The 27562-nt window shown below is 47.0% G+C and overlaps 16 non-coding genes across 16 annotated transcripts; all 16 read left to right on the top strand.

Annotated features, from left to right (window-relative positions):
* The first annotated feature begins 2405 nt into the window (after positions 1-2405).
* On the top strand, positions 2406-2592 carry LOC141207263 (U2 spliceosomal RNA). Its single transcript, XR_012277680.1, has one exon. It is a non-coding gene; the product is annotated as a U2 spliceosomal RNA (small nuclear RNA).
* Positions 2593-3707: 1115 nt separating this feature from the next.
* Positions 3708-3898, top strand: LOC141207414 (U2 spliceosomal RNA). The gene has a single exon (XR_012277753.1). It is a non-coding gene; the product is annotated as a U2 spliceosomal RNA (small nuclear RNA).
* A 1118-nt stretch (positions 3899-5016) lies between these two features.
* LOC141207170 (U2 spliceosomal RNA) lies at positions 5017-5207 on the top strand. The gene has a single exon (XR_012277592.1). It is a non-coding gene; the product is annotated as a U2 spliceosomal RNA (small nuclear RNA).
* Positions 5208-6325: 1118 nt separating this feature from the next.
* Positions 6326-6516, top strand: LOC141207413 (U2 spliceosomal RNA). Its single transcript, XR_012277752.1, has one exon. It is a non-coding gene; the product is annotated as a U2 spliceosomal RNA (small nuclear RNA).
* Positions 6517-12656: 6140 nt separating this feature from the next.
* LOC141207221 (U2 spliceosomal RNA) lies at positions 12657-12847 on the top strand. Its single transcript, XR_012277642.1, has one exon. It is a non-coding gene; the product is annotated as a U2 spliceosomal RNA (small nuclear RNA).
* A 1115-nt stretch (positions 12848-13962) lies between these two features.
* Positions 13963-14153, top strand: LOC141207412 (U2 spliceosomal RNA). Its single transcript, XR_012277751.1, has one exon. It is a non-coding gene; the product is annotated as a U2 spliceosomal RNA (small nuclear RNA).
* A 1118-nt stretch (positions 14154-15271) lies between these two features.
* On the top strand, positions 15272-15462 carry LOC141207411 (U2 spliceosomal RNA). The gene has a single exon (XR_012277750.1). It is a non-coding gene; the product is annotated as a U2 spliceosomal RNA (small nuclear RNA).
* Positions 15463-16580: 1118 nt separating this feature from the next.
* Positions 16581-16771, top strand: LOC141207409 (U2 spliceosomal RNA). The gene has a single exon (XR_012277748.1). It is a non-coding gene; the product is annotated as a U2 spliceosomal RNA (small nuclear RNA).
* Positions 16772-17886: 1115 nt separating this feature from the next.
* On the top strand, positions 17887-18077 carry LOC141207408 (U2 spliceosomal RNA). The gene has a single exon (XR_012277747.1). It is a non-coding gene; the product is annotated as a U2 spliceosomal RNA (small nuclear RNA).
* A 1115-nt stretch (positions 18078-19192) lies between these two features.
* On the top strand, positions 19193-19383 carry LOC141207407 (U2 spliceosomal RNA). Its single transcript, XR_012277746.1, has one exon. It is a non-coding gene; the product is annotated as a U2 spliceosomal RNA (small nuclear RNA).
* Positions 19384-20498: 1115 nt separating this feature from the next.
* LOC141207406 (U2 spliceosomal RNA) lies at positions 20499-20689 on the top strand. Its single transcript, XR_012277745.1, has one exon. It is a non-coding gene; the product is annotated as a U2 spliceosomal RNA (small nuclear RNA).
* Positions 20690-21804: 1115 nt separating this feature from the next.
* LOC141207405 (U2 spliceosomal RNA) lies at positions 21805-21995 on the top strand. Its single transcript, XR_012277744.1, has one exon. It is a non-coding gene; the product is annotated as a U2 spliceosomal RNA (small nuclear RNA).
* A 1115-nt stretch (positions 21996-23110) lies between these two features.
* LOC141207404 (U2 spliceosomal RNA) lies at positions 23111-23301 on the top strand. The gene has a single exon (XR_012277743.1). It is a non-coding gene; the product is annotated as a U2 spliceosomal RNA (small nuclear RNA).
* Positions 23302-24416: 1115 nt separating this feature from the next.
* On the top strand, positions 24417-24607 carry LOC141207403 (U2 spliceosomal RNA). Its single transcript, XR_012277742.1, has one exon. It is a non-coding gene; the product is annotated as a U2 spliceosomal RNA (small nuclear RNA).
* A 1115-nt stretch (positions 24608-25722) lies between these two features.
* Positions 25723-25913, top strand: LOC141207402 (U2 spliceosomal RNA). The gene has a single exon (XR_012277741.1). It is a non-coding gene; the product is annotated as a U2 spliceosomal RNA (small nuclear RNA).
* A 1115-nt stretch (positions 25914-27028) lies between these two features.
* Positions 27029-27219, top strand: LOC141207400 (U2 spliceosomal RNA). The gene has a single exon (XR_012277740.1). It is a non-coding gene; the product is annotated as a U2 spliceosomal RNA (small nuclear RNA).
* Positions 27220-27562: the final 343 nt, after the last annotated feature.

Below are 27562 nucleotides of genomic sequence, written 5' to 3'. Positions count from 1 at the left end.
GCAGTTTCTAAAATCAGAAAGAATTGAATTCAATGTTTTTTGTTCATTTTGCTTGTTTGTCGGATTTTGGGATGGACTCTTTGGCTTTGCTTTTCTTCTCCTCATTGGATTTTTCATGTTCAAAGTTGCAGAAGCCAGATTACAAGCTCATTTTGGTTCAACTTCAGCAACTGTGCATTGCATTGCCATGTAATGTGATGCAATGCTATCTTTCTAGCTCTCCCTTTTTACTTCCTTTTGGATAAACAGACATATTAGGCAAGCATTTTGGAGCTTTCACCTAAATAACTACAGGTGGTGAGATAAGCTGCACAATATAATTGACCTTTCAGTATATTGTTGCACACACACCATCTATTTAGCAAATGCCCTTGTTATCAACAGCAGCCTTTTAAACTCACCTGAGCTAACAGGTATGTGCGCTGGTTACTCTGCTGCGCTTAAAATTTCTTTTTTGGTTTGCTACAATGCCTTTTCTGAAACGTTGTCTCCTTCTGCTGGAACACTGACTTCTTTCATTTAATGCCTGCAGACTATAAAAGAGAACCCAACCCAAAAAGTTTGGTTGATTAGTCTGTGGCATTCTGTTAAACTGTTGCTTATGGCGGTCTCTGTGAGCTTCTCAGCGACATTCAGCCAGCCAGGTATCCTGCCTGCAGTAGATGGAATGTGGCAATGGAACGCTGGCTGCGCGTGTCATAATAGGCTCTGAGCCTTTATATACCTGTGCACAGCAGCAGCCACCTTCAGTCTGCTGCTGGACAGCCAGCAGCAGCAGCAGCAGGAGAGGTATGTAATCAGGAGCCCTCCTGCTAAGGGTAGACAGCTGCTCGTTCCACCCCACCCCCCGCCTTAATTGGTTCTCCTCCCTTCCAACGGTGTTGAGGCGGGTGGGAACAGCAGGGGGTGAAGGTGCTGTGTTTAAAGAGGTGGAGTTATGCAGATCTAAAACGCGTGGATTGCAGCAGCAGCAAGCCGAAAAGTGCAGGCATGTAAGGGATCTAGAGGTTGACAACATGTCTTCTTAACGGGAGTCCAGGAGCTCATCTCCACAAATGGACTTTTCAGGATCCTTGGGTGGCTCCGTAGTTTGAAACCAATTCTGGTTATCGCTTCTCGGCCTTTTGGCTAAGATCAGGTGCAGTGATCTACCAGTTGCTGCCTTGGCCTTGGCTAGGAGGTGCCCAGGGTACCCGGCTCCTTGGCCTGGGGGGATCGCTTTGTCTAACGGCAGGGCTTCACCCTCCTGCTGCTATTGGGGAGTCGGATTAGTCCCTGGGCAACGAGAGCCGATCATCGTGTCACCACACATAGCTGTGGGGGGCAGTTCTTTTGGAGGAAGAAGATGGAGTTGACGAGGAAGAGGAACTGTTTACGGTTCTATGTGAAGACGGAGTTAGAGGATTTTTCGTTGGAGGAGAATCAGATCTTGGATATTCTGTTCAAGTATGGGACGATCATTGAAGAGGACATTTTTTGTATGCAAGAAATCAAGTTTAAAAAGGTATTTGACGTAACACTGAAGTCTGAAGAAAAGTGTATTTGTCTTCTCAAGAATTGGGAAGGAAAAGAAATTGGAGTTAATGCTCTTTTTGCTGGAAGGCCGAAAAAGGTGGTTATCTGTATGGATGACCCCTTTGTAGAGATGGAGGAAGTGATGGAGTTTTTGAAGCCATGGAGTATTTTGGTAAAATTCCAGAAGGACTACTTAAATAAAGTGGGAGTCTGGAATGGGAAGAGAAGTTTCCTAGTTTGGGAAAATGGACAAAATGAACTAAGTTTAGGAAGGATTGTTATAAATGGTAAATGTGGATTCAGTTATGTGGAAAATGGTAAAAGAAGAATTGATAATGGGAAACCTGGATTTTGTTATGAGGAAGGTGGGAAAAAAGAGGAGAAAGGGAAAAAGATATTTGAAGAATCGTTTGAAGATTGTAAAGAGAAAGAAGACAAAGATATACAAGTAGTTGAAAATAAGAAGGAGTTTGTGGGAGAGAAGCAGGAGTTCTCAGGAGTTGGGGACTCTATGTTTTGCAGACTGGAGAGAGTACCTAGAAGTAAAGACGTTAAGGAAAAAAGGAAGGTGGATGATAAGGGAAAAGAGAAAGTAATGCAGGATTGTGTTGATACCAGTGCTGAAGCTGAAGAAGATGAAAAGATTTTGCTGCAAGGTTTTGACTGGAAATTGTTGGACATGTCATGGAGGAAGAAGAAACGTGGAAGAAGAAAAATGTTGAGTTGATGTTTTTGTTGGAAGTTTTTTGTTGTTGATGTAAGGATATGTTATGTTATGTTTTATTTATTAATTATCATTAAATTTTCTTAAAAAAAACAAAAAGTTGAATTCGGATGATGAAGGCGTAGGCGACATTTTTTTGGTTATCCATGCAAATGGAATTTAATTTATGTCGCGTCTTCTGACGCATTCAATTAAAAAAATCTGTTCTTATCAGTTTAATATCTGATACGTCCCCTATCTGGGGACCATATATTAAATGGATTTTTAGAACAGGGAGATGGAAAAAGAGCTTGCTCTGTCCACTCCACGCATTGACCTGGTATTGCAGTATCTCCAGGACCGGTGCACCCCTTCTTTAATGCAGTTTCTAAAATCAGAAAGAATTGAATTCAATGTTTTTTGTTCATTTTGCTTGTTTGTCGGATTTTGGGATGGACTCTTTGGCTTTGCTTTTCTTCTCCTCATTGGATTTTTCATGTTCAAAGTTGCAGAAGCCAGATTACAAGCTCATTTTGGTTCAACTTCAGCAACTGTGCATTGCATTGCCATGTAATGTGATGCAATGCTATCTTTCTAGCTCTCCCTTTTTACTTCCTTTTGGATAAACAGACATATTAGGCAAGCATTTTGGAGCTTTCACCTAAATAACTACAGGTGGTGAGATAAGCTGCACAATATAATTGACCTTTCAGTATATTGTTGCACACACACCATCTATTTAGCAAATGCCCTTGTTATCAACAGCAGCCTTTTAAACTCACCTGAGCTAACAGGTATGTGCGCTGGTTACTCTGCTGCGCTTAAAATTTCTTTTTTGGTTTGCTACAATGCCTTTTCTGAAACGTTGTCTCCTTCTGCTGGAACACTGACTTCTTTCATTTAATGCCTGCAGACTATAAAAGAGAACCCAACCCAAAAAGTTTGGTTGATTAGTCTGTGGCATTCTGTTAAACTGTTGCTTATGGCGGTCTCTGTGAGCTTCTCAGCGACATTCAGCCAGCCAGGTATCCTGCCTGCAGTAGATGGAATGTGGCAATGGAAAGCTGGCTGCGCGTGTCATAATAGGCTCTGAGCCTTTATATACCTGTGCACAGCAGCAGCCACCTTCAGTCTGCTGCTGGACAGCCAGCAGCAGCAGCAGCAGGAGAGGTATGTAATCAGGAGCCCTCCTGCTAAGGGTAGACAGCTGCTCGTTCCACCCCACCCCCCGCCTTAATTGGTTCTCCTCCCTTCCAATGGTGTTGAGGCGGGTGGGAACAGCAGGGGGTGAAGGTGCTGTGTTTAAAGAGGTGGAGTTATGCAGATCTAAAACGCGTGGATTGCAGCAGCAGCAAGCCGAAAAGTGCAGGCATGTAAGGGATCTAGAGGTTGACAACATGTCTTCTTAACGGGAGTCCAGGAGCTCATCTCCACAAATGGACTTTTCAGGATCCTTGGGTGGCTCCGTAGTTTGAAACCAATTCTGGTTATCGCTTCTCGGCCTTTTGGCTAAGATCAAGTGTAGTATCTGTTCTTATCAGTTTAATATCTGATACGTCCCCTATCTGGGGACCATATATTAAATGGATTTTTAGAACAGGGAGATGGAAAAAGAGCTTGCTCTGTCCACTCCACGCATTGACCTGGTATTGCAGTATCTCCAGGACCGGTGCACCCCTTCTTTAATGCAGTTTCTAAAATCAGAAAGAATTGAATTCAATGTTTTTTGTTCATTTTGCTTGTTTGTCGGATTTTGGGATGGACTCTTTGGCTTTGCTTTTCTTCTCCTCATTGGATTTTTCATGTTCAAAGTTGCAGAAGCCAGATTACAAGCTCATTTTGGTTCAACTTCAGCAACTGTGCATTGCATTGCCATGTAATGTGATGCAATGCTATCTTTCTAGCTCTCCCTTTTTACTTCCTTTTGGATAAACAGACATATTAGGCAAGCATTTTGGAGCTTTCACCTAAATAACTACAGGTGGTGAGATAAGCTGCACAATATAATTGACCTTTCAGTATATTGTTGCACACACACCATCTATTTAGCAAATGCCCTTGTTATCAACAGCAGCCTTTTAAACTCACCTGAGCTAACAGGTATGTGTGCTGGTTACTCTGCTGCGCTTAAAATTTCTTTTTTGGTTTGCTACAATGCCTTTTCTGAAACGTTGTCTCCTTCTGCTGGAACACTGACTTCTTTCATTTAATGCCTGCAGACTATAAAAGAGAACCCAACCCAAAAAGTTTGGTTGATTAGTCTGTGGCATTCTGTTAAACTGTTGCTTATGGCGGTCTCTGTGAGCTTCTCAGCGACATTCAGCCAGCCAGGTATCCTGCCTGCAGTAGATGGAATGTGGCAATGGAACGCTGGCTGCGCGTGTCATAATAGGCTCTGAGCCTTTATATACCTGTGCACAGCAGCAGCCACCTTCAGTCTGCTGCTGGACAGCCAGCAGCAGCAGCAGCAGCAGGAGAGGTATGTAATCAGGAGCCCTCCTGCTAAGGGTAGACAGCTGCTCGTTCCACCCCACCCCCCGCCTTAATTGGTTCTCCTCCCTTCCAACGGTGTTGAGGCGGGTGGGAACAGCAGGGGGTGAAGGTGCTGTGTTTAAAGAGGTGGAGTTATGCAGATCTAAAACGCGTGGATTGCAGCAGCAGCAAGCCGAAAAGTGCAGGCATGTAAGGGATCTAGAGGTTGACAACATGTCTTCTTAACGGGAGTCCAGGAGCTCATCTCCACAAATGGACTTTTCAGGATCCTTGGGTGGCTCCGTAGTTTGAAACCAATTCTGGTTATCGCTTCTCGGCCTTTTGGCTAAGATCAAGTGTAGTATCTGTTCTTATCAGTTTAATATCTGATACGTCCCCTATCTGGGGACCATATATTAAATGGATTTTTAGAACAGGGAGATGGAAAAATAGCTTGCTCTGTCCACTCCACGCATTGACCTGGTATTGCAGTATCTCCAGGACCGGTGCACCCCTTCTTTAATGCAGTTTCTAAAATCAGAAAGAATTGAATTCAATGTTTTTTGTTCATTTTGCTTGTTTGTCGGATTTTGGGATGGACTCTTTGGCTTTGCTTTTCTTCTCCTCATTGGATTTTTCATGTTCAAAGTTGCAGAAGCCAGATTACAAGCTCATTTTGGTTCAACTTCAGCAACTGTGCATTGCATTGCCATGTAATGTGATGCAATGCTATCTTTCTAGCTCTCCCTTTTTACTTCCTTTTGGATAAACAGACATATTAGGCAAGCATTTTGGAGCTTTCACCTAAATAACTACAGGTGGTGAGATAAGCTGCACAATATAATTGACCTTTCAGTATATTGTTGCACACACACCATCTATTTAGCAAATGCCCTTGTTATCAACAGCAGCCTTTTAAACTCACCTGAGCTAACAGGTATGTGCGCTGGTTACTCTGCTGCGCTTAAAATTTCTTTTTTGGTTTGCTACAATGCCTTTTCTGAAACGTTGTCTCCTTCTGCTGGAACACTGACTTCTTTCATTTAATGCCTGCAGACTATAAAAGAGAACCCAACCCAAAAAGTTTGGTTGATTAGTCTGTGGCATTCTGTTAAACTGTTGCTTATGGCGGTCTCTGTGAGCTTCTCAGCGACATTCAGCCAGCCAGGTATCCTGCCTGCAGTAGATGGAATGTGGCAATGGAACGCTGGCTGCGCGTGTCATAATAGGCTCTGAGCCTTTATATACCTGTGCACAGCAGCAGCCACCTTCAGTCTGCTGCTGGACAGCCAGCAGCAGCAGCAGCAGCAGGAGAGGTATGTAATCAGGAGCCCTCCTGCTAAGGGTAGACAGCTGCTCGTTCCACCCCACCCCCCGCCTTAATTGGTTCTCCTCCCTTCCAACGGTGTTGAGGCGGGTGGGAACAGCAGGGGGTGAAGGTGCTGTGTTTAAAGAGGTGGAGTTATGCAGATCTAAAACGCGTGGATTGCAGCAGCAGCAAGCCGAAAAGTGCAGGCATGTAAGGGATCTAGAGGTTGACAACATGTCTTCTTAACGGGAGTCCAGGAGCTCATCTCCACAAATGGACTTTTCAGGATCCTTGGGTGGCTCCGTAGTTTGAAACCAATTCTGGTTATCGCTTCTCGGCCTTTTGGCTAAGATCAAGTGTAGTATCTGTTCTTATCAGTTTAATATCTGATACGTCCCCTATCTGGGGACCATATATTAAATGGATTTTTAGAACAGGGAGATGGAAAAAGAGCTTGCTCTGTCCACTCCACGCATTGACCTGGTATTGCAGTATCTCCAGGACCGGTGCACCCCTTCTTTAATGCAGTTTCTAAAATCAGAAAGAATTGAATTCAATGTTTTTTGTTCATTTTGCTTGTTTGTCGGATTTTGGGATGGACTCTTTGGCTTTGCTTTTCTTCTCCTCATTGGATTTTTCATGTTCAAAGTTGCAGAAGCCAGATTACAAGCTCATTTTGGTTCAACTTCAGCAACTGTGCATTGCATTGCCATGTAATGTGATGCAATGCTATTGTAGCACCCTGAGGATTCGGCTGCTACAGGGGTATTGCACCTCAACCCAGTGGTGTGATATTCCACTCCCGGGTAAGGATGGAGTGTGGAACTGAGCTCGGTAGGCTGCATGCACTACACACATCCCATTTCCGGGGAACAGGCCGACGGTACTCCCACTTAGAAATGTGCAGGTACGACCGAGTCTGTTCCTGGCTGGAGTGGGAGGGGGGTGGTACATCCCATGTAGTGTAGGGGCAGATAGGGGGAGCAGCCTGGGTAAAGATAGGAGCTCATTGGGTGCTGGTCACCTGAGCTCACACATAGAGGGTGTATATAAGGTGGGCACCAACAAAGAACAGGGTCAGATGCAGAGAACAAGTCAGTTGGAGACAGCAAGACAGCTGCAGAGGAGCAGACAGCAAGCAGAGAGGAAGTCAGCCTGCAGCAAGGGAGAAAAGAGAGAGACCCAGAGGAACAGAAGAGAGGACTCTAAGATCCCAACTAAAATCCCCGGGTGAAGAGTCGGCATCAGGGTACCGGAACCCAAGCTGGTGGGGGTAAAAACATTCCCCAGCCAGAGACCGGAGACCGTGGGCAGCGTTTGCCACGGTCACCCACCACATCCACCCCGAAGGCACACCACATGAAGGGTCAGGGAACCCAGGGCCAAGGGTGTCCCAACAGAAGGCCCGAGGGAGCTGGACCTAGGTGGATCACTGGTGGGGACGGCCAGAGAACGGGACAGAAGGAGAGCTCAGGGCCACGCTCCGGACTTGTTTGGGGGTTGGCTGGATCCAGGACCTGGTGGACGCAGCACGGCTCGGGTGGTCACTCGAAGCTGGAGTGACCAGTACAACATCTGCAGTAAGTAAACACCCTTAACTGCACAACCCGACTCTGTCTTCACTGCCGTCTGCACTGCACCACCACAACCCCCATCCTCTGCACCTGTCCCCTCTGAGGCTATACCCCTCCCGTTGGGGGTTATACCATCACAAGCTGCACCTACACCATCAGCCTCAGCGGACCCTGCTGCAGCGGCGGCCATAGTGACCGCAATACAACGGGTGGCGTAGTCGACATTAAGAACTTATTAACATCTGTAGGACTGCCACATACAACTGAGTTTGACACCCTGGGCACGGACCGGGTCATAGCCACTCGGAGACTACAACCCCCATCTGATCCGGCTCCGGATATTCCCATAAAGAATATGGCCCAGGGGGCGCGTCAACTTTGGCGTAGTCGGCAGGATTACGTGCCCGCAACACCCGGGTACTGCGTGCCTGAAGAAAAGTGCAAGTTTACCTCAGAAAGAAGTCTCCCGCCGGTTCCGGAGGGTCCACGCCATCGGACCCCATCACAGGTCGTTTCCCGCCGATTGTCCGCCATTTCCAGCTTGTTCCCGCCATCTGCAGGGTTTCCCGCCACTGGGCGACGCTTCCCGCCAAATCCGAAGATTTCCCGCCTTGGAAGAGCAGCGGACGCCATTATGGGCGTGCCAAAGGAGGGCAAGAGGCCGCCTCCCATCGTGGGCCAGGACAGAAAATGGCGCCAAAAGTGGAAACCGCCCCCACCAACAGAGACTGTGATGCTAGAGGTGTCTGTCAGCGTGAAAGAACCGCCCCTGGAGCTGACAGTCACCCAGTGGCCCCGGGACCGCCCTCGAAGTGGGAGGAGACGAAAGAAAAGAACGAAGATGGGTACCGCCTGGAGCAGTCTGGAGCGAGCGCACCCGGAGGCAAGAAGTCTAACGAGGAGTAGCGGAGAAGCTTACCCGGATATGGAGAGAAAGCAGAACAGCACCGGCCCGCTGGCCAGGAGTCTGCTAAAGACCGAGGAAGGAGAGCAGAGCAGCACTGGCCCGCTGGCCAGGAGCCTGCTGGAGGAAGAGCAGAGCAGCACCGACCCGTTGGTCAGGAGCCTGCTAGACACCACGACCCCACTAGGCCTAGTGGAGGTCCTTGCACAGCTCCCCCGAGACCGGGAGTGTGCACAGACTGCCCTGGAGGGCCTCGCACGGAGGATGGCCCGGGTACAGCGCGAGATATTGGCGGAATGGAGCCGAGAGATGGCCCAGCAAACCAAGGCCCGGAGCACGCCAGCCAAGATGAGGAGACAGACCGCCTCTGAGGATGGCGCGGGAGGACCCAAGGTCGGAGACGGCGCCGAGAAGGGAGCCGAACGCATGGAGGCAGGTAAAGGGGACGCCTATACCCCAAGCCGTGAAACCGCCCACCTGCCCCAGCTCCCCGTCGCAGAGCCCGAAAGTCCCCCTGCTGTGCCCGTAGCCGCCATGTCACCGCTATGGACTAGGCCCCGACCGGAAGCCGCCGCAGCGACCCCTGTGACGTCACGCGCCTCGACCCGGAGCGTGACAAAGCAGGAAATACCACCAGCCTGGTCGCAAGGCCTAGTACCCCCGGGCGCCGCATCACCAACAGCGCCCCCTACCTCCGCGGAGCCTCCGGCCTGGTCGCAAGGCCAGGTAGCCCAGGGCGCCGCCGTATTAACGGTGCCCTTCACCTTCCAGGTGCCCCAGGCCTGGCCGCAAGGCCTGGGCAACCCGGGCGCCACCACCACCGCGCCCGCGCCCGTAAAACCAATGGTGCCGCGTCTGGGAGAGGACTTGTTTGCCCAGCACACGTGGCCGGACGGGCAGCCTTTCATCTGGCCCCAGAAGTATTACGAACTGGAGCACCAGAGGAGGGTTGGGGCCATGTGTGCACCCCTGATTCCGGCTCCGAAGCCCGTAATAAGGATCTCGCCCCCGCTAGCGGAAGCGCAGTTTGAGTGGGACCCCACCGGAGAAGACCTAATGGGGTTCACTCAGGAAACCCGGGCAGCTGCAGCGGAGCGTGCTGAGTGTTGCCGACAGCAGCTCGAGGAGTTCGCAAGGGAGCGGAGAGAGAGGCGGGTCCGAGAACAACAGGCCCAAATAAGGAGCGCCGAGCAGAAGAGCCGGACCAGGAGGGACCCCCGTGCAGCGCACAGTCCCCGTACCACCGGGACTGTAATAAAGTTCAACCAGCAGCATGGGTGGGGCTTCATTAGAGACAACAACACCCCCGGCGACGTCTTTGTCACGCGCAGAGACGTGGAGTCCCATCTGCCGGAGGGGCACAGAGGTCGTGACCTCTACATCGGAGACGAGGTCACCTTCACCCGGCACAAGTGTGCCAAAGGACCTTACGCCCTCCACGTACACCGCCTGACGGAGGAGGAGTTGCGGTGCGAGGAGGAGGAGCAAGAGGACCCGGACGGGTCTGAAGTTACAACCAGCTATAAGCAAAGAGCAGGAGGAAGACGCCGTTGAGTGCGGCAGAGCAGTGATGTAAATAGTTACCCGACCGGGTATCAAAGAGACTGTTGCAACATATATATAGTCCCCGTTGGGACCAGCTGAGTGCAACATATATATAGTCCCCGTTGGGACCAGCTGAGTGAACTGTTTACCCGTTAACCCCTTAATCCCACAGGCTGAGGACTGTGAGCAGCCATTCCCTTCCCTCTACCTGGCCGAGGACTGAGAGCGGCCAACTTCCCTGTATATAGTTGCGCTTCCTAAAGCGCCCCCTACCGGTTTTAGAGGAAAAACCATTTTTCTAAGAGACTGTCGCACTTTTCCCGGACACACGTTGCACAGTGTCCGGAGGAGGAACCTGAAACAAGAGACGACGAGAATGTTTATATGAAAAGTTTTATATATATATAATGTTTTATATGTTTTATTATGTTTATATGAAAAGAAAAAAATTGTATGTTTTGGTGTTGTTTTATGTCTTACAGCCCGAGGACGTGCTGTGATTTACTAGGGGGGAATGTAGCACCCTGAGGATTCGGCTGCTACAGGGGTATTGCACCTCAACCCAGAGGTGTGATATTCCACTCCCGGGTAAGGATGGAGTGTGGAACTGAGCTCGGTAGGCTGCATGCACTACACACATCCCATTTCCGGGGAACAGGCCGACGGTACTCCCACTTAGAAATGTGCAGGTACGACCGAGTCTGTTCCTGGCTGGAGTGGGAGGGGGGTGGTACATCCCATGTAGTGTAGGGGCAGATAGGGGGAGCAGCCTGGGTAAAGATAGGAGCTCATTGGGTGCTGGTCACCTGAGCTCACACATAGAGGGTGTATATAAGGTGGGCACCAACAAAGAACAGGGTCAGATGCAGAGAACAAGTCAGTTGGAGACAGCAAGACAGCTGCAGAGGAGCAGACAGCAAGCAGAGAGGAAGTCAGCCTGCAGCAAGGGAGAAAAGAGAGAGACCCAGAGGAACAGAAGAGAGGACTCTAAGATCCCAACTAAAATCCCCGGGTGAAGAGTCGGCATCAGGGTACCGGAACCCAAGCTGGTGGGGGTAAAAACATTCCCCAGCCAGAGACCGGAGACCGTGGGCAGCGTTTGCCACGGTCACCCACCACATCCACCCCGAAGGCACACCACATGAAGGGTCAGGGAACCCAGGGCCAAGGGTGTCCCAACAGAAGGCCCGAGGGAGCTGGACCTAGGTGGATCACTGGTGGGGACGGCCAGAGAACGGGACAGAAGGAGAGCTCAGGGCCACGCTCCGGACTTGTTTGGGGGTTGGCTGGATCCAGGACCTGGTGGACGCAGCACGGCTCGGGTGGTCACTCGAAGCTGGAGTGACCAGTACAACATCTGCAGTAAGTAAACACCCTTAACTGCACAACCCGACTCTGTCTTCACTGCCGTCTGCACTGCACCACCACAACCCCCATCCTCTGCACCTGTCCCCTCTGAGGCTATACCCCTCCCGTTGGGGGTTATACCATCACAAGCTGCACCTACACCATCAGCCTCAGCGGACCCTGCTGCAGCGGCGGCCATAGTGACCGCAATACAACGGGTGGCGTAGTCGACATTAAGAACTTATTAACATCTGTAGGACTGCCACATACAACTGAGTTTGACACCCTGGGCACGGACCGGGTCATAGCCACTCGGAGACTACAACCCCCATCTGATCCGGCTCCGGATATTCCCATAAAGAATATGGCCCAGGGGGCGCGTCACTATCTTTCTAGCTCTCCCTTTTTACTTCCTTTTGGATAAACAGACATATTAGGCAAGCATTTTGGAGCTTTCACCTAAATAACTACAGGTGGTGAGATAAGCTGCACAATATAATTGACCTTTCAGTATATTGTTGCACACACACCATCTATTTAGCAAATGCCCTTGTTATCAACAGCAGCCTTTTAAACTCACCTGAGCTAACAGGTATGTGCGCTGGTTACTCTGCTGCGCTTAAAATTTCTTTTTTGGTTTGCTACAATGCCTTTTCTGAAACGTTGTCTCCTTCTGCTGGAACACTGACTTCTTTCATTTAATGCCTGCAGACTATAAAAGAGAACCCAACCCAAAAAGTTTGGTTGATTAGTCTGTGGCATTCTGTTAAACTGTTGCTTATGGCGGTCTCTGTGAGCTTCTCAGCGACATTCAGCCAGCCAGGTATCCTGCCTGCAGTAGATGGAATGTTGCAATGGAACGCTGGCTGCGCGTGTCATAATAGGCTCTGAGCCTTTATATACCTGTGCACAGCAGCAGCCACCTTCAGTCTGCTGCTGGACAGCCAGCAGCAGCAGCAGCAGGAGAGGTATGTAATCAGGAGCCCTCCTGCTAAGGGTAGACAGCTGCTCGTTCCACCCCACCCCCCGCCTTAATTGGTTCTCCTCCCTTCCAACGGTGTTGAGGCGGGTGGGAACAGCAGGGGGTGAAGGTGCTGTGTTTAAAGAGTTGGAGTTATGCAGATCTAAAACGCGTGGATTGCAGCAGCAGCAAGCCGAAAAGTGCAGGCATGTAAGGGATCTAGAGGTTGACAACATGTCTTCTTAACGGGAGTCCAGGAGCTCATCTCCACAAATGGACTTTTCAGGATCCTTGGGTGGCTCCGTAGTTTGAAACCAATTCTGGTTATCGCTTCTCGGCCTTTTGGCTAAGATCAAGTGTAGTATCTGTTCTTATCAGTTTAATATCTGATACGTCCCCTATCTGGGGACCATATATTAAATGGATTTTTAGAACAGGGAGATGGAAAAAGAGCTTTCTCTGTCCACTCCACGCATTGACCTGGTATTGCAGTATCTCCAGGACCGGTGCACCCCTTCTTTAATGCAGTTTCTAAAATCAGAAAGAATTGAATTCAATGTTTTTTGTTCATTTTGCTTGTTTGTCGGATTTTGGGATGGACTCTTTGGCTTTGCTTTTCTTCTCCTCATTGGATTTTTCATGTTCAAAGTTGCAGAAGCCAGATTACAAGCTCATTTTGGTTGAACTTCAGCAACTGTGCATTGCATTGCCATGTAATGTGATGCAATGCTATCTTTCTAGCTCTCCCTTTTTACTTCCTTTTGGATAAACAGACATATTAGGCAAGCATTTTGGAGCTTTCACCTAAATAACTACAGGTGGTGAGATAAGCTGCACAATATAATTGACCTTTCAGTATATTGTTGCACACACACCATCTATTTAGCAAATGCCCTTGTTATCAACAGCAGCCTTTTAAACTCACCTGAGCTAACAGGTATGTGCGCTGGTTACTCTGCTGCGCTTAAAATTTCTTTTTTGGTTTGCTACAATGCCTTTTCTGAAACGTTGTCTCCTTCTGCTGGAACACTGACTTCTTTCATTTAATGCCTGCAGACTATAAAAGAGAACCCAACCCAAAAAGTTTGGTTGATTAGTCTGTGGCATTCTGTTAAACTGTTGCTTATGGCGGTCTCTGTGAGCTTCTCAGCGACATTCAGCCAGCCAGGTATCCTGCCTGCAGTAGATGGAATGTGGCAATGGAACGCTGGCTGCGCGTGTCATAATAGGCTCTGAGCCTTTATATACCTGTGCACAGCAGCAGCCACCTTCAGTCTGCTGCTGGACAGCCAGCAGCAGCAGCAGCAGGAGAGGTATGTAATCAGGAGCCCTCCTGCTAAGGGTAGACAGCTGCTCGTTCCACCCCACCCCCCGCCTTAATTGGTTCTCCTCCCTTCCAACGGTGTTGAGGCGGGTGGGAACAGCAGGGGGTGAAGGTGCTGTGTTTAAAGAGGTGGAGTTATGCAGATCTAAAACGCGTGGATTGCAGCAGCAGCAAGCCGAAAAGTGCAGGCATGTAAGGGATCTAGAGGTTGACAACATGTCTTCTTAACGGGAGTCCAGGAGCTCATCTCCACAAATGGACTTTTCAGGATCCTTGGGTGGCTCCGTAGTTTGAAACCAATTCTGGTTATCGCTTCTCGGCCTTTTGGCTAAGATCAAGTGTAGTATCTGTTCTTATCAGTTTAATATCTGATACGTCCCCTATCTGGGGACCATATATTAAATGGATTTTTAGAACAGGGAGATGGAAAAAGAGCTTGCTCTGTCCACTCCACGCATTGACCTGGTATTGCAGTATCTCCAGGACCGGTGCACCCCTTCTTTAATGCAGTTTCTAAAATCAGAAAGAATTGAATTCAATGTTTTTTGTTCATTTTGCTTGTTTGTCGGATTTTGGGATGGACTCTTTGGCTTTGCTTTTCTTCTCCTCATTGGATTTTTCATGTTCAAAGTTGCAGAAGCCAGATTACAAGCTCATTTTGGTTCAACTTCAGCAACTGTGCATTGCATTGCCATGTAATGTGATGCAATGCTATCTTTCTAGCTCTCCCTTTTTACTTCCTTTTGGATAAACAGACATATTAGGCAAGCATTTTGGAGCTTTCACCTAAATAACTACAGGTGGTGAGATAAGCTGCACAATATAATTGACCTTTCAGTATATTGTTGCACACACACCATCTATTTAGCAAATGCCCTTGTTATCAACAGCAGCCTTTTAAACTCACCTGAGCTAACAGGTATGTGCGCTGGTTACTCTGCTGCGCTTAAAATTTCTTTTTTGGTTTGCTACAATGCCTTTTCTGAAACGTTGTCTCCTTCTGCTGGAACACTGACTTCTTTCATTTAATGCCTGCAGACTATAAAAGAGAACCCAACCCAAAAAGTTTGGTTGATTAGTCTGTGGCATTCTGTTAAACTGTTGCTTATGGCGGTCTCTGTGAGCTTCTCAGCGACATTCAGCCAGCCAGGTATCCTGCCTGCAGTAGATGGAATGTGGCAATGGAACGCTGGCTGCGCGTGTCATAATAGGCTCTGAGCCTTTATATACCTGTGCACAGCAGCAGCCACCTTCAGTCTGCTGCTGGACAGCCAGCAGCAGCAGCAGCAGCAGGAGAGGTATGTAATCAGGAGCCCTCCTGCTAAGGGTAGACAGCTGCTCGTTCCACCCCACCCCCCGCCTTAATTGGTTCTCCTCCCTTCCAACGGTGTTGAGGCGGGTGGGAACAGCAGGGGGTGAAGGTGCTGTGTTTAAAGAGGTGGAGTTATGCAGATCTAAAACGCGTGGATTGCAGCAGCAGCAAGCCGAAAAGTGCAGGCATGTAAGGGATCTAGAGGTTGACAACATGTCTTCTTAACGGGAGTCCAGGAGCTCATCTCCACAAATGGACTTTTCAGGATCCTTGGGTGGCTCCGTAGTTTGAAACCAATTCTGGTTATCGCTTCTCGGCCTTTTGGCTAAGATCAAGTGTAGTATCTGTTCTTATCAGTTTAATATCTGATACGTCCCCTATCTGGGGACCATATATTAAATGGATTTTTAGAACAGGGAGATGGAAAAAGAGCTTGCTCTGTCCACTCCACGCATTGACCTGGTATTGCAGTATCTCCAGGACCGGTGCACCCCTTCTTTAATGCAGTTTCTAAAATCAGAAAGAATTGAATTCAATGTTTTTTGTTCATTTTGCTTGTTTGTCGGATTTTGGGATGGACTCTTTGGCTTTGCTTTTCTTCTCCTCATTGGATTTTTCATGTTCAAAGTTGCAGAAGCCAGATTACAAGCTCATTTTGGTTCAACTTCAGCAACTGTGCATTGCATTGCCATGTAATGTGATGCAATGCTATCTTTCTAGCTCTCCCTTTTTACTTCCTTTTGGATAAACAGACATATTAGGCAAGCATTTTGGAGCTTTCACCTAAATAACTACAGGTGGTGAGATAAGCTGCACAATATAATTGACCTTTCAGTATATTGTTGCACACACACCATCTATTTAGCAAATGCCCTTGTTATCAACAGCAGCCTTTTAAACTCACCTGAGCTAACAGGTATGTGCGCTGGTTACTCTGCTGCGCTTAAAATTTCTTTTTTGGTTTGCTACAATGCCTTTTCTGAAACGTTGTCTCCTTCTGCTGGAACACTGACTTCTTTCATTTAATGCCTGCAGACTATAAAAGAGAACCCAACCCAAAAAGTTTGGTTGATTAGTCTGTGGCATTCTGTTAAACTGTTGCTTATGGCGGTCTCTGTGAGCTTCTCAGCGACATTCAGCCAGCCAGGTATCCTGCCTGCAGTAGATGGAATGTGGCAATGGAACGCTGGCTGCGCGTGTCATAATAGGCTCTGAGCCTTTATATACCTGTGCACAGCAGCAGCCACCTTCAGTCTGCTGCTGGACAGCCAGCAGCAGCAGCAGCAGCAGGAGAGGTATGTAATCAGGAGCCCTCCTGCTAAGGGTAGACAGCTGCTCGTTCCACCCCACCCCCCGCCTTAATTGGTTCTCCTCCCTTCCAACGGTGTTGAGGCGGGTGGGAACAGCAGGGGGTGAAGGTGCTGTGTTTAAAGAGGTGGAGTTATGCAGATCTAAAACGCGTGGATTGCAGCAGCAGCAAGCCGAAAAGTGCAGGCATGTAAGGGATCTAGAGGTTGACAACATGTCTTCTTAACGGGAGTCCAGGAGCTCATCTCCACAAATGGACTTTTCAGGATCCTTGGGTGGCTCCGTAGTTTGAAACCAATTCTGGTTATCGCTTCTCGGCCTTTTGGCTAAGATCAAGTGTAGTATCTGTTCTTATCAGTTTAATATCTGATACGTCCCCTATCTGGGGACCATATATTAAATGGATTTTTAGAACAGGGAGATGGAAAAAGAGCTTGCTCTGTCCACTCCACGCATTGACCTGGTATTGCAGTATCTCCAGGACCGGTGCACCCCTTCTTTAATGCAGTTTCTAAAATCAGAAAGAATTGAATTCAATGTTTTTTGTTCATTTTGCTTGTTTGTCGGATTTTGGGATGGACTCTTTGGCTTTGCTTTTCTTCTCCTCATTGGATTTTTCATGTTCAAAGTTGCAGAAGCCAGATTACAAGCTCATTTTGGTTCAACTTCAGCAACTGTGCATTGCATTGCCATGTAATGTGATGCAATGCTATCTTTCTAGCTCTCCCTTTTTACTTCCTTTTGGATAAACAGACATATTAGGCAAGCATTTTGGAGCTTTCACCTAAATAACTACAGGTGGTGAGATAAGCTGCACAATATAATTGACCTTTCAGTATATTGTTGCACACACACCATCTATTTAGCAAATGCCCTTGTTATCAACAGCAGCCTTTTAAACTCACCTGAGCTAACAGGTATGTGCGCTGGTTACTCTGCTGCGCTTAAAATTTCTTTTTTGGTTTGCTACAATGCCTTTTCTGAAACGTTGTCTCCTTCTGCTGGAACACTGACTTCTTTCATTTAATGCCTGCAGACTATAAAAGAGAACCCAACCCAAAAAGTTTGGTTGATTAGTCTGTGGCATTCTGTTAAACTGTTGCTTATGGCGGTCTCTGTGAGCTTCTCAGCGACATTCAGCCAGCCAGGTATCCTGCCTGCAGTAGATGGAATGTGGCAATGGAACGCTGGCTGCGCGTGTCATAATAGGCTCTGAGCCTTTATATACCTGTGCACAGCAGCAGCCACCTTCAGTCTGCTGCTGGACAGCCAGCAGCAGCAGCAGCAGGAGAGGTATGTAATCAGGAGCCCTCCTGCTAAGGGTAGACAGCTGCTCGTTCCACCCCACCCCCCGCCTTAATTGGTTCTCCTCCCTTCCAACGGTGTTGAGGCGGGTGGGAACAGCAGGGGGTGAAGGTGCTGTGTTTAAAGAGGTGGAGTTATGCAGATCTAAAACGCGTGGATTGCAGCAGCAGCAAGCCGAAAAGTGCAGGCATGTAAGGGATCTAGAGGTTGACAACATGTCTTCTTAACGGGAGTCCAGGAGCTCATCTCCACAAATGGACTTTTCAGGATCCTTGGGTGGCTCCGTAGTTTGAAACCAATTCTGGTTATCGCTTCTCGGCCTTTTGGCTAAGATCAAGTGTAGTATCTGTTCTTATCAGTTTAATATCTGATACGTCCCCTATCTGGGGACCATATATTAAATGGATTTTTAGAACAGGGAGATGGAAAAAGAGCTTGCTCTGTCCACTCCACGCATTGACCTGGTATTGCAGTATCTCCAGGACCGGTGCACCCCTTCTTTAATGCAGTTTCTAAAATCAGAAAGAATTGAATTCAATGTTTTTTGTTCATTTTGCTTGTTTGTCGGATTTTGGGATGGACTCTTTGGCTTTGCTTTTCTTCTCCTCATTGGATTTTTCATGTTCAAAGTTGCAGAAGCCAGATTACAAGCTCATTTTGGTTCAACTTCAGCAACTGTGCATTGCATTGCCATGTAATGTGATGCAATGCTATCTTTCTAGCTCTCCCTTTTTACTTCCTTTTGGATAAACAGACATATTAGGCAAGCATTTTGGAGCTTTCACCTAAATAACTACAGGTGGTGAGATAAGCTGCACAATATAATTGACCTTTCAGTATATTGTTGCACACACACCATCTATTTAGCAAATGCCCTTGTTATCAACAGCAGCCTTTTAAACTCACCTGAGCTAACAGGTATGTGCGCTGGTTACTCTGCTGCGCTTAAAATTTCTTTTTTGGTTTGCTACAATGCCTTTTCTGAAACGTTGTCTCCTTCTGCTGGAACACTGACTTCTTTCATTTAATGCCTGCAGACTATAAAAGAGAACCCAACCCAAAAAGTTTGGTTGATTAGTCTGTGGCATTCTGTTAAACTGTTGCTTATGGCGGTCTCTGTGAGCTTCTCAGCGACATTCAGCCAGCCAGGTATCCTGCCTGCAGTAGATGGAATGTGGCAATGGAACGCTGGCTGCGCGTGTCATAATAGGCTCTGAGCCTTTATATACCTGTGCACAGCAGCAGCCACCTTCAGTCTGCTGCTGGACAGCCAGCAGCAGCAGCAGCAGGAGAGGTATGTAATCAGGAGCCCTCCTGCTAAGGGTAGACAGCTGCTCGTTCCACCCCACCCCCCACCTTAATTGGTTCTCCTCCCTTCCAACGGTGTTGAGGCGGGTGGGAACAGCAGGGGGTGAAGGTGCTGTGTTTAAAGAGGTGGAGTTATGCAGATCTAAAACGCGTGGATTGCAGCAGCAGCAAGCCGAAAAGTGCAGGCATGTAAGGGATCTAGAGGTTGACAACATGTCTTCTTAACGGGAGTCCAGGAGCTCATCTCCACAAATGGACTTTTCAGGATCCTTGGGTGGCTCCGTAGTTTGAAACCAATTCTGGTTATCGCTTCTCGGCCTTTTGGCTAAGATCAAGTGTAGTATCTGTTCTTATCAGTTTAATATCTGATACGTCCCCTATCTGGGGACCATATATTAAATGGATTTTTAGAACAGGGAGATGGAAAAAGAGCTTGCTCTGTCCACTCCACGCATTGACCTGGTATTGCAGTATCTCCAGGACCGGTGCACCCCTTCTTTAATGCAGTTTCTAAAATCAGAAAGAATTGAATTCAATGTTTTTTGTTCATTTTGCTTGTTTGTCGGATTTTGGGATGGACTCTTTGGCTTTGCTTTTCTTCTCCTCATTGGATTTTTCATGTTCAAAGTTGCAGAAGCCAGATTACAAGCTCATTTTGGTTCAACTTCATCAACTGTGCATTGCATTGCCATGTAATGTGATGCAATGCTATCTTTCTAGCTCTCCCTTTTTACTTCCTTTTGGATAAACAGACATATTAGGCAAGCATTTTGGAGCTTTCACCTAAATAACTACAGGTGGTGAGATAAGCTGCACAATATAATTGACCTTTCAGTATATTGTTGCACACACACCATCTATTTAGCAAATGCCCTTGTTATCAACAGCAGCCTTTTAAACTCACCTGAGCTAACAGGTATGTGCGCTGGTTACTCTGCTGCGCTTAAAATTTCTTTTTTGGTTTGCTACAATGCCTTTTCTGAAACGTTGTCTCCTTCTGCTGGAACACTGACTTCTTTCATTTAATGCCTGCAGACTATAAAAGAGAACCCAACCCAAAAAGTTTGGTTGATTAGTCTGTGGCATTCTGTTAAACTGTTGCTTATGGCGGTCTCTGTGAGCTTCTCAGCGACATTCAGCCAGCCAGGTATCCTGCCTGCAGTAGATGGAATGTGGCAATGGAACGCTGGCTGCGCGTGTCATAATAGGCTCTGAGCCTTTATATACCTGTGCACAGCAGCAGCCACCTTCAGTCTGCTGCTGGACAGCCAGCAGCAGCAGCAGCAGGAGAGGTATGTAATCAGGAGCCCTCCTGCTAAGGGTAGACAGCTGCTCGTTCCACCCCACCCCCCGCCTTAATTGGTTCTCCTCCCTTCCAACGGTGTTGAGGCAGGTGGGAACAGCAGGGGGTGAAGGTGCTGTGTTTAAAGAGGTGGAGTTATGCAGATCTAAAACGCGTGGATTGCAGCAGCAGCAAGCCGAAAAGTGCAGGCATGTAAGGGATCTAGAGGTTGACAACATGTCTTCTTAACGGGAGTCCAGGAGCTCATCTCCACAAATGGACTTTTCAGGATCCTTGGGTGGCTCCGTAGTTTGAAACCAATTCTGGTTATCGCTTCTCGGCCTTTTGGCTAAGATCAAGTGTAGTATCTGTTCTTATCAGTTTAATATCTGATACGTCCCCTATCTGGGGACCATATATTAAATGGATTTTTAGAACAGGGAGATGGAAAAAGAGCTTGCTCTGTCCACTCCACGCATTGACCTGGTATTGCAGTATCTCCAGGACCGGTGCACCCCTTCTTTAATGCAGTTTCTAAAATCAGAAAGAATTGAATTCAATGTTTTTTGTTCATTTTGCTTGTTTGTCGGATTTTGGGATGGACTCTTTGGCTTTGCTTTTCTTCTCCTCATTGGATTTTTCATGTTCAAAGTTGCAGAAGCCAGATTACAAGCTCATTTTGGTTCAACTTCAGCAACTGTGCATTGCATTGCCATGTAATGTGATGCAATGCTATCTTTCTAGCTCTCCCTTTTTACTTCCTTTTGGATAAACAGACATATTAGGCAAGCATTTTGGAGCTTTCACCTAAATAACTACAGGTGGTGAGATAAGCTGCACAATATAATTGACCTTTCAGTATATTGTTGCACACACACCATCTATTTAGCAAATGCCCTTGTTATCAACAGCAGCCTTTTAAACTCACCTGAGCTAACAGGTATGTGCGCTGGTTACTCTGCTGCGCTTAAAATTTCTTTTTTGGTTTGCTACAATGCCTTTTCTGAAACGTTGTCTCCTTCTGCTGGAACACTGACTTCTTTCATTTAATGCCTGCAGACTAAAAAAGAGAACCCAACCCAAAAAGTTTGGTTGATTAGTCTGTGGCATTCTGTTAAACTGTTGCTTATGGCGGTCTCTGTGAGCTTCTCAGCGACATTCAGCCAGCCAGGTATCCTGCCTGCAGTAGATGGAATGTGGCAATGGAACGCTGGCTGCGCGTGTCATAATAGGCTCTGAGCCTTTATATACCTGTGCACAGCAGCAGCCACCTTCAGTCTGCTGCTGGACAGCCAGCAGCAGCAGCAGCAGGAGAGGTATGTAATCAGGAGCCCTCCTGCTAAGGGTAGACAGCTGCTCGTTCCACCCCACCCCCCGCCTTAATTGGTTCTCCTCCCTTCCAACGGTGTTGAGGCGGGTGGGAACAGCAGGGGGTGAAGGTGCTGTGTTTAAAGAGGTGGAGTTATGCAGATCTAAAACGCGTGGATTGCAGCAGCAGCAAGCCGAAAAGTGCAGGCATGTAAGGGATCTAGAGGTTGACAACATGTCTTCTTAACGGGAGTCCAGGAGCTCATCTCCACAAATGGACTTTTCAGGATCCTTGGGTGGCTCCGTAGTTTGAAACCAATTCTGGTTATCGCTTCTCGGCCTTTTGGCTAAGATCAAGTGTAGTATCTGTTCTTATCAGTTTAATATCTGATACGTCCCCTATCTGGGGACCATATATTAAATGGATTTTTAGAACAGGGAGATGGAAAAAGAGCTTGCTCTGTCCACTCCACGCATTGACCTGGTATTGCAGTATCTCCAGGACCGGTGCACCCCTTCTTTAATGCAGTTTCTAAAATCAGAAAGAATTGAATTCAATGTTTTTTGTTCATTTTGCTTGTTTGTCGGATTTTGGGATGGACTCTTTGGCTTTGCTTTCCTTCTCCTCATTGGATTTTTCATGTTCAAAGTTGCAGAAGCCAGATTACAAGCTCATTTTGGTTCAACTTCAGCAACTGTGCATTGCATTGCCATGTAATGTGATGCAATGCTATCTTTCTAGCTCTCCCTTTTTACTTCCTTTTGGATAAACAGACATATTAGGCAAGCATTTTGGAGCTTTCACCTAAATAACTACAGGTGGTGAGATAAGCTGCACAATATAATTGACCTTTCAGTATATTGTTGCACACACACCATCTATTTAGCAAATGCCCTTGTTATCAACAGCAGCCTTTTAAACTCACCTGAGCTAACAGGTATGTGCGCTGGTTACTCTGCTGCGCTTAAAATTTCTTTTTTGGTTTGCTACAATGCCTTTTCTGAAACGTTGTCTCCTTCTGCTGGAACACTGACTTCTTTCATTTAATGCCTGCAGACTATAAAAGAGAACCCAACCCAAAAAGTTTGGTTGATTAGTCTGTGGCATTCTGTTAAACTGTTGCTTATGGCGGTCTCTGTGAGCTTCTCAGCGACATTCAGCCAGCCAGGTATCCTGCCTGCAGTAGATGGAATGTGGCAATGGAACGCTGGCTGCGCGTGTCATAATAGGCTCTGAGCCTTTATATACCTGTGCACAGCAGCAGCCACCTTCAGTCTGCTGCTGGACAGCCAGCAGCAGCAGCAGCAGGAGAGGTATGTAATCAGGAGCCCTCCTGCTAAGGGTAGACAGCTGCTCGTTCCACCCCACCCCCCGCCTTAATTGGTTCTCCTCCCTTCCAACGGTGTTGAGGCGGGTGGGAACAGCAGGGGGTGAAGGTGCTGTGTTTAAAGAGGTGGAGTTATGCAGATCTAAAACGCGTGGATTGCAGCAGCAGCAAGCCGAAAAGTGCAGGCATGTAAGGGATCTAGAGGTTGACAACATGTCTTCTTAACGGGAGTCCAGGAGCTCATCTCCACAAATGGACTTTTCAGGATCCTTGGGTGGCTCCGTAGTTTGAAACCAATTCTGGTTATCGCTTCTCGGCCTTTTGGCTAAGATCAAGTGTAGTATCTGTTCTTATCAGTTTAATATCTGATACGTCCCCTATCTGGGGACCATATATTAAATGGATTTTTAGAACAGGGAGATGGAAAAAGAGCTTGCTCTGTCCACTCCACGCATTGACCTGGTATTGCAGTATCTCCAGGACCGGTGCACCCCTTCTTTAATGCAGTTTCTAAAATCAGAAAGAATTGAATTCAATGTTTTTTGTTCATTTTGCTTGTTTGTCGGATTTTGGGATGGACTCTTTGGCTTTGCTTTTCTTCTCCTCATTGGATTTTTCATGTTCAAAGTTGCAGAAGCCAGATTACAAGCTCATTTTGGTTCAACTTCAGCAACTGTGCATTGCATTGCCATGTAATGTGATGCAATGCTATCTTTCTAGCTCTCCCTTTTTACTTCCTTTTGGATAAACAGACATATTAGGCAAGCATTTTGGAGCTTTCACCTAAATAACTACAGGTGGTGAGATAAGCTGCACAATATAATTGACCTTTCAGTATATTGTTGCACACACACCATCTATTTAGCAAATGCCCTTGTTATCAACAGCAGCCTTTTAAACTCACCTGAGCTAACAGGTATGTGCGCTGGTTACTCTGCTGCGCTTAAAATTTCTTTTTTGGTTTGCTACAATGCCTTTTCTGAAACGTTGTCTCCTTCTGCTGGAACACTGACTTCTTTCATTTAATGCCTGCAGACTATAAAAGAGAACCCAACCCAAAAAGTTTGGTTGATTAGTCTGTGGCATTCTGTTAAACTGTTGCTTATGGCGGTCTCTGTGAGCTTCTCAGCGACATTCAGCCAGCCAGGCATCCTGCCTGCAGTAGATGGAATGTGGCAATGGAACGCTGGCTGCGCGTGTCATAATAGGCTCTGAGCCTTTATATACCTGTGCACAGCAGCAGCCACCTTCAGTCTGCTGCTGGACAGCCAGCAGCAGCAGCAGCAGGAGAGGTATGTAATCAGGAGCCCTCCTGCTAAGGGTAGACAGCTGCTCGTTCCACCCCACCCCCCGCCTTAATTGGTTCTCCTCCCTTCCAACGGTGTTGAGGCGGGTGGGAACAGCAGGGGGTGAAGGTGCTGTGTTTAAAGAGGTGGAGTTATGCAGATCTAAAACGCGTGGATTGCAGCAGCAGCAAGCCGAAAAGTGCAGGCATGTAAGGGATCTAGAGGTTGACAACATGTCTTCTTAACGGGAGTCCAGGAGCTCATCTCCACAAATGGACTTTTCAGGATCCTTGGGTGGCTCCGTAGTTTGAAACCAATTCTGGTTATCGCTTCTCGGCCTTTTGGCTAAGATCAAGTGTAGTATCTGTTCTTATCAGTTTAATATCTGATACGTCCCCTATCTGGGGACCATATATTAAATGGATTTTTAGAACAGGGAGATGGAAAAAGAGCTTGCTCTGTCCACTCCACGCATTGACCTGGTATTGCAGTATCTCCAGGACCGGTGCACCCCTTCTTTAATGCAGTTTCTAAAATCAGAAAGAATTGAATTCAATGTTTTTTGTTCATTTTGCTTGTTTGTCGGATTTTGGGATGGACTCTTTGGCTTTGCTTTTCTTCTCCTCATTGGATTTTTCATGTTCAAAGTTGCAGAAGCCAGATTACAAGCTCATTTTGGTTCAACTTCAGCAACTGTGCATTGCATTGCCATGTAATGTGATGCAATGCTATCTTTCTAGCTCTCCCTTTTTACTTCCTTTTGGATAAACAGACATATTAGGCAAGCATTTTGGAGCTTTCACCTAAATAACTACAGGTGGTGAGATAAGCTGCACAATATAATTGACCTTTCAGTATATTGTTGCACACACACCATCTATTTAGCAAATGCCCTTGTTATCAACAGCAGCCTTTTAAACTCACCTGAGCTAACAGGTATGTGCGCTGGTTACTCTGCTGCGCTTAAAATTTCTTTTTTGGTTTGCTACAATGCCTTTTCTGAAACGTTGTCTCCTTCTGCTGGAACACTGACTTCTTTCATTTAATGCCTGCAGACTAAAAAAGAGAACCCAACCCAAAAAGTTTGGTTGATTAGTCTGTGGCATTCTGTTAAACTGTTGCTTATGGCGGTCTCTGTGAGCTTCTCAGCGACATTCAGCCAGCCAGGTATCCTGCCTGCAGTAGATGGAATGTGGCAATGGAACGCTGGCTGCGCGTGTCATAATAGGCTCTGAGCCTTTATATACCTGTGCACAGCAGCAGCCACCTTCAGTCTGCTGCTGGACAGCCAGCAGCAGCAGCAGCAGGAGAGGTATGTAATCAGGAGCCCTCCTGCTAAGGGTAGACAGCTGCTCGTTCCACCCCACCCCCCGCCTTAATTGGTTCTCCTCCCTTCCAACGGTGTTGAGGCGGGTGGGAACAGCAGGGGGTGAAGGTGCTGTGTTTAAAGAGGTGGAGTTATGCAGATCTAAAACGCGTGGATTGCAGCAGCAGCAAGCCGAAAAGTGCAGGCATGTAAGGGATCTAGAGGTTGACAACATGTCTTCTTAACGGGAGTCCAGGAGCTCATCTCCACAAATGGACTTTTCAGGATCCTTGGGTGGCTCCGTAGTTTGAAACCAATTCTGGTTATCGCTTCTCGGCCTTTTGGCTAAGATCAAGTGTAGTATCTGTTCTTATCAGTTTAATATCTGATACGTCCCCTATCTGGGGACCATATATTAAATGGATTTTTAGAACAGGGAGATGGAAAAAGAGCTTGCTCTGTCCACTCCACGCATTGACCTGGTATTGCAGTATCTCCAGGACCGGTGCACCCCTTCTTTAATGCAGTTTCTAAAATCAGAAAGAATTGAATTCAATGTTTTTTGTTCATTTTGCTTGTTTGTCGGATTTTGGGATGGACTCTTTGGCTTTGCTTTCCTTCTCCTCATTGGATTTTTCATGTTCAAAGTTGCAGAAGCCAGATTACAAGCTCATTTTGGTTCAACTTCAGCAACTGTGCATTGCATTGCCATGTAATGTGATGCAATGCTATCTTTCTAGCTCTCCCTTTTTACTTCCTTTTGGATAAACAGACATATTAGGCAAGCATTTTGGAGCTTTCACCTAAATAACTACAGGTGGTGAGATAAGCTGCACAATATAATTGACCTTTCAGTATATTGTTGCACACACACCATCTATTTAGCAAATGCCCTTGTTATCAACAGCAGCCTTTTAAACTCACCTGAGCTAACAGGTATGTGCGCTGGTTACTCTGCTGCGCTTAAAATTTCTTTTTTGGTTTGCTACAATGCCTTTTCTGAAACGTTGTCTCCTTCTGCTGGAACACTGACTTCTTTCATTTAATGCCTGCAGACTATAAAAGAGAACCCAACCCAAAAAGTTTGGTTGATTAGTCTGTGGCATTCTGTTAAACTGTTGCTTATGGCGGTCTCTGTGAGCTTCTCAGCGACATTCAGCCAGCCAGGTATCCTGCCTGCAGTAGATGGAATGTGGCAATGGAACGCTGGCTGCGCGTGTCATAATAGGCTCTGAGCCTTTATATACCTGTGCACAGCAGCAGCCACCTTCAGTCTGCTGCTGGACAGCCAGCAGCAGCAGCAGCAGGAGAGGTATGTAATCAGGAGCCCTCCTGCTAAGGGTAGACAGCTGCTCGTTCCACCCCACCCCCCGCCTTAATTGGTTCTCCTCCCTTCCAACGGTGTTGAGGCGGGTGGGAACAGCAGGGGGTGAAGGTGCTGTGTTTAAAGAGGTGGAGTTATGCAGATCTAAAACGCGTGGATTGCAGCAGCAGCAAGCCGAAAAGTGCAGGCATGTAAGGGATCTAGAGGTTGACAACATGTCTTCTTAACGGGAGTCCAGGAGCTCATCTCCACAAATGGACTTTTCAGGATCCTTGGGTGGCTCCGTAGTTTGAAACCAATTCTGGTTATCGCTTCTCGGCCTTTTGGCTAAGATCAAGTGTAGTATCTGTTCTTATCAGTTTAATATCTGATACGTCCCCTATCTGGGGACCATATATTAAATGGATTTTTAGAACAGGGAGATGGAAAAAGAGCTTGCTCTGTCCACTCCACGCATTGACCTGGTATTGCAGTATCTCCAGGACCGGTGCACCCCTTCTTTAATGCAGTTTCTAAAATCAGAAAGAATTGAATTCAATGTTTTTTGTTCATTTTGCTTGTTTGTCGGATTTTGGGATGGACTCTTTGGCTTTGCTTTTCTTCTCCTCATTGGATTTTTCATGTTCAAAGTTGCAGAAGCCAGATTACAAGCTCATTTTGGTTCAACTTCAGCAACTGTGCATTGCATTGCCATGTAATGTGATGCAATGCTATCTTTCTAGCTCTCCCTTTTTACTTCCTTTTGGATAAACAGACATATTAGGCAAGCATTTTGGAGCTTTCACCTAAATAACTACAGGTGGTGAGATAAGCTGCACAATATAATTGACCTTTCAGTATA

This window comes from Phyllobates terribilis, unplaced genomic scaffold (assembly GCF_046119375.1).
Source record: "Phyllobates terribilis strain yellow unplaced genomic scaffold, ASM4611937v1 Scaffold_160__1_contigs__length_4322635, whole genome shotgun sequence".
NCBI lineage: Eukaryota > Metazoa > Chordata > Amphibia > Anura > Dendrobatidae > Phyllobates > Phyllobates terribilis.
Note: the sequence above shows the minus strand (reverse complement) of the source record. Positions and strands in the feature narration are given on the sequence as shown.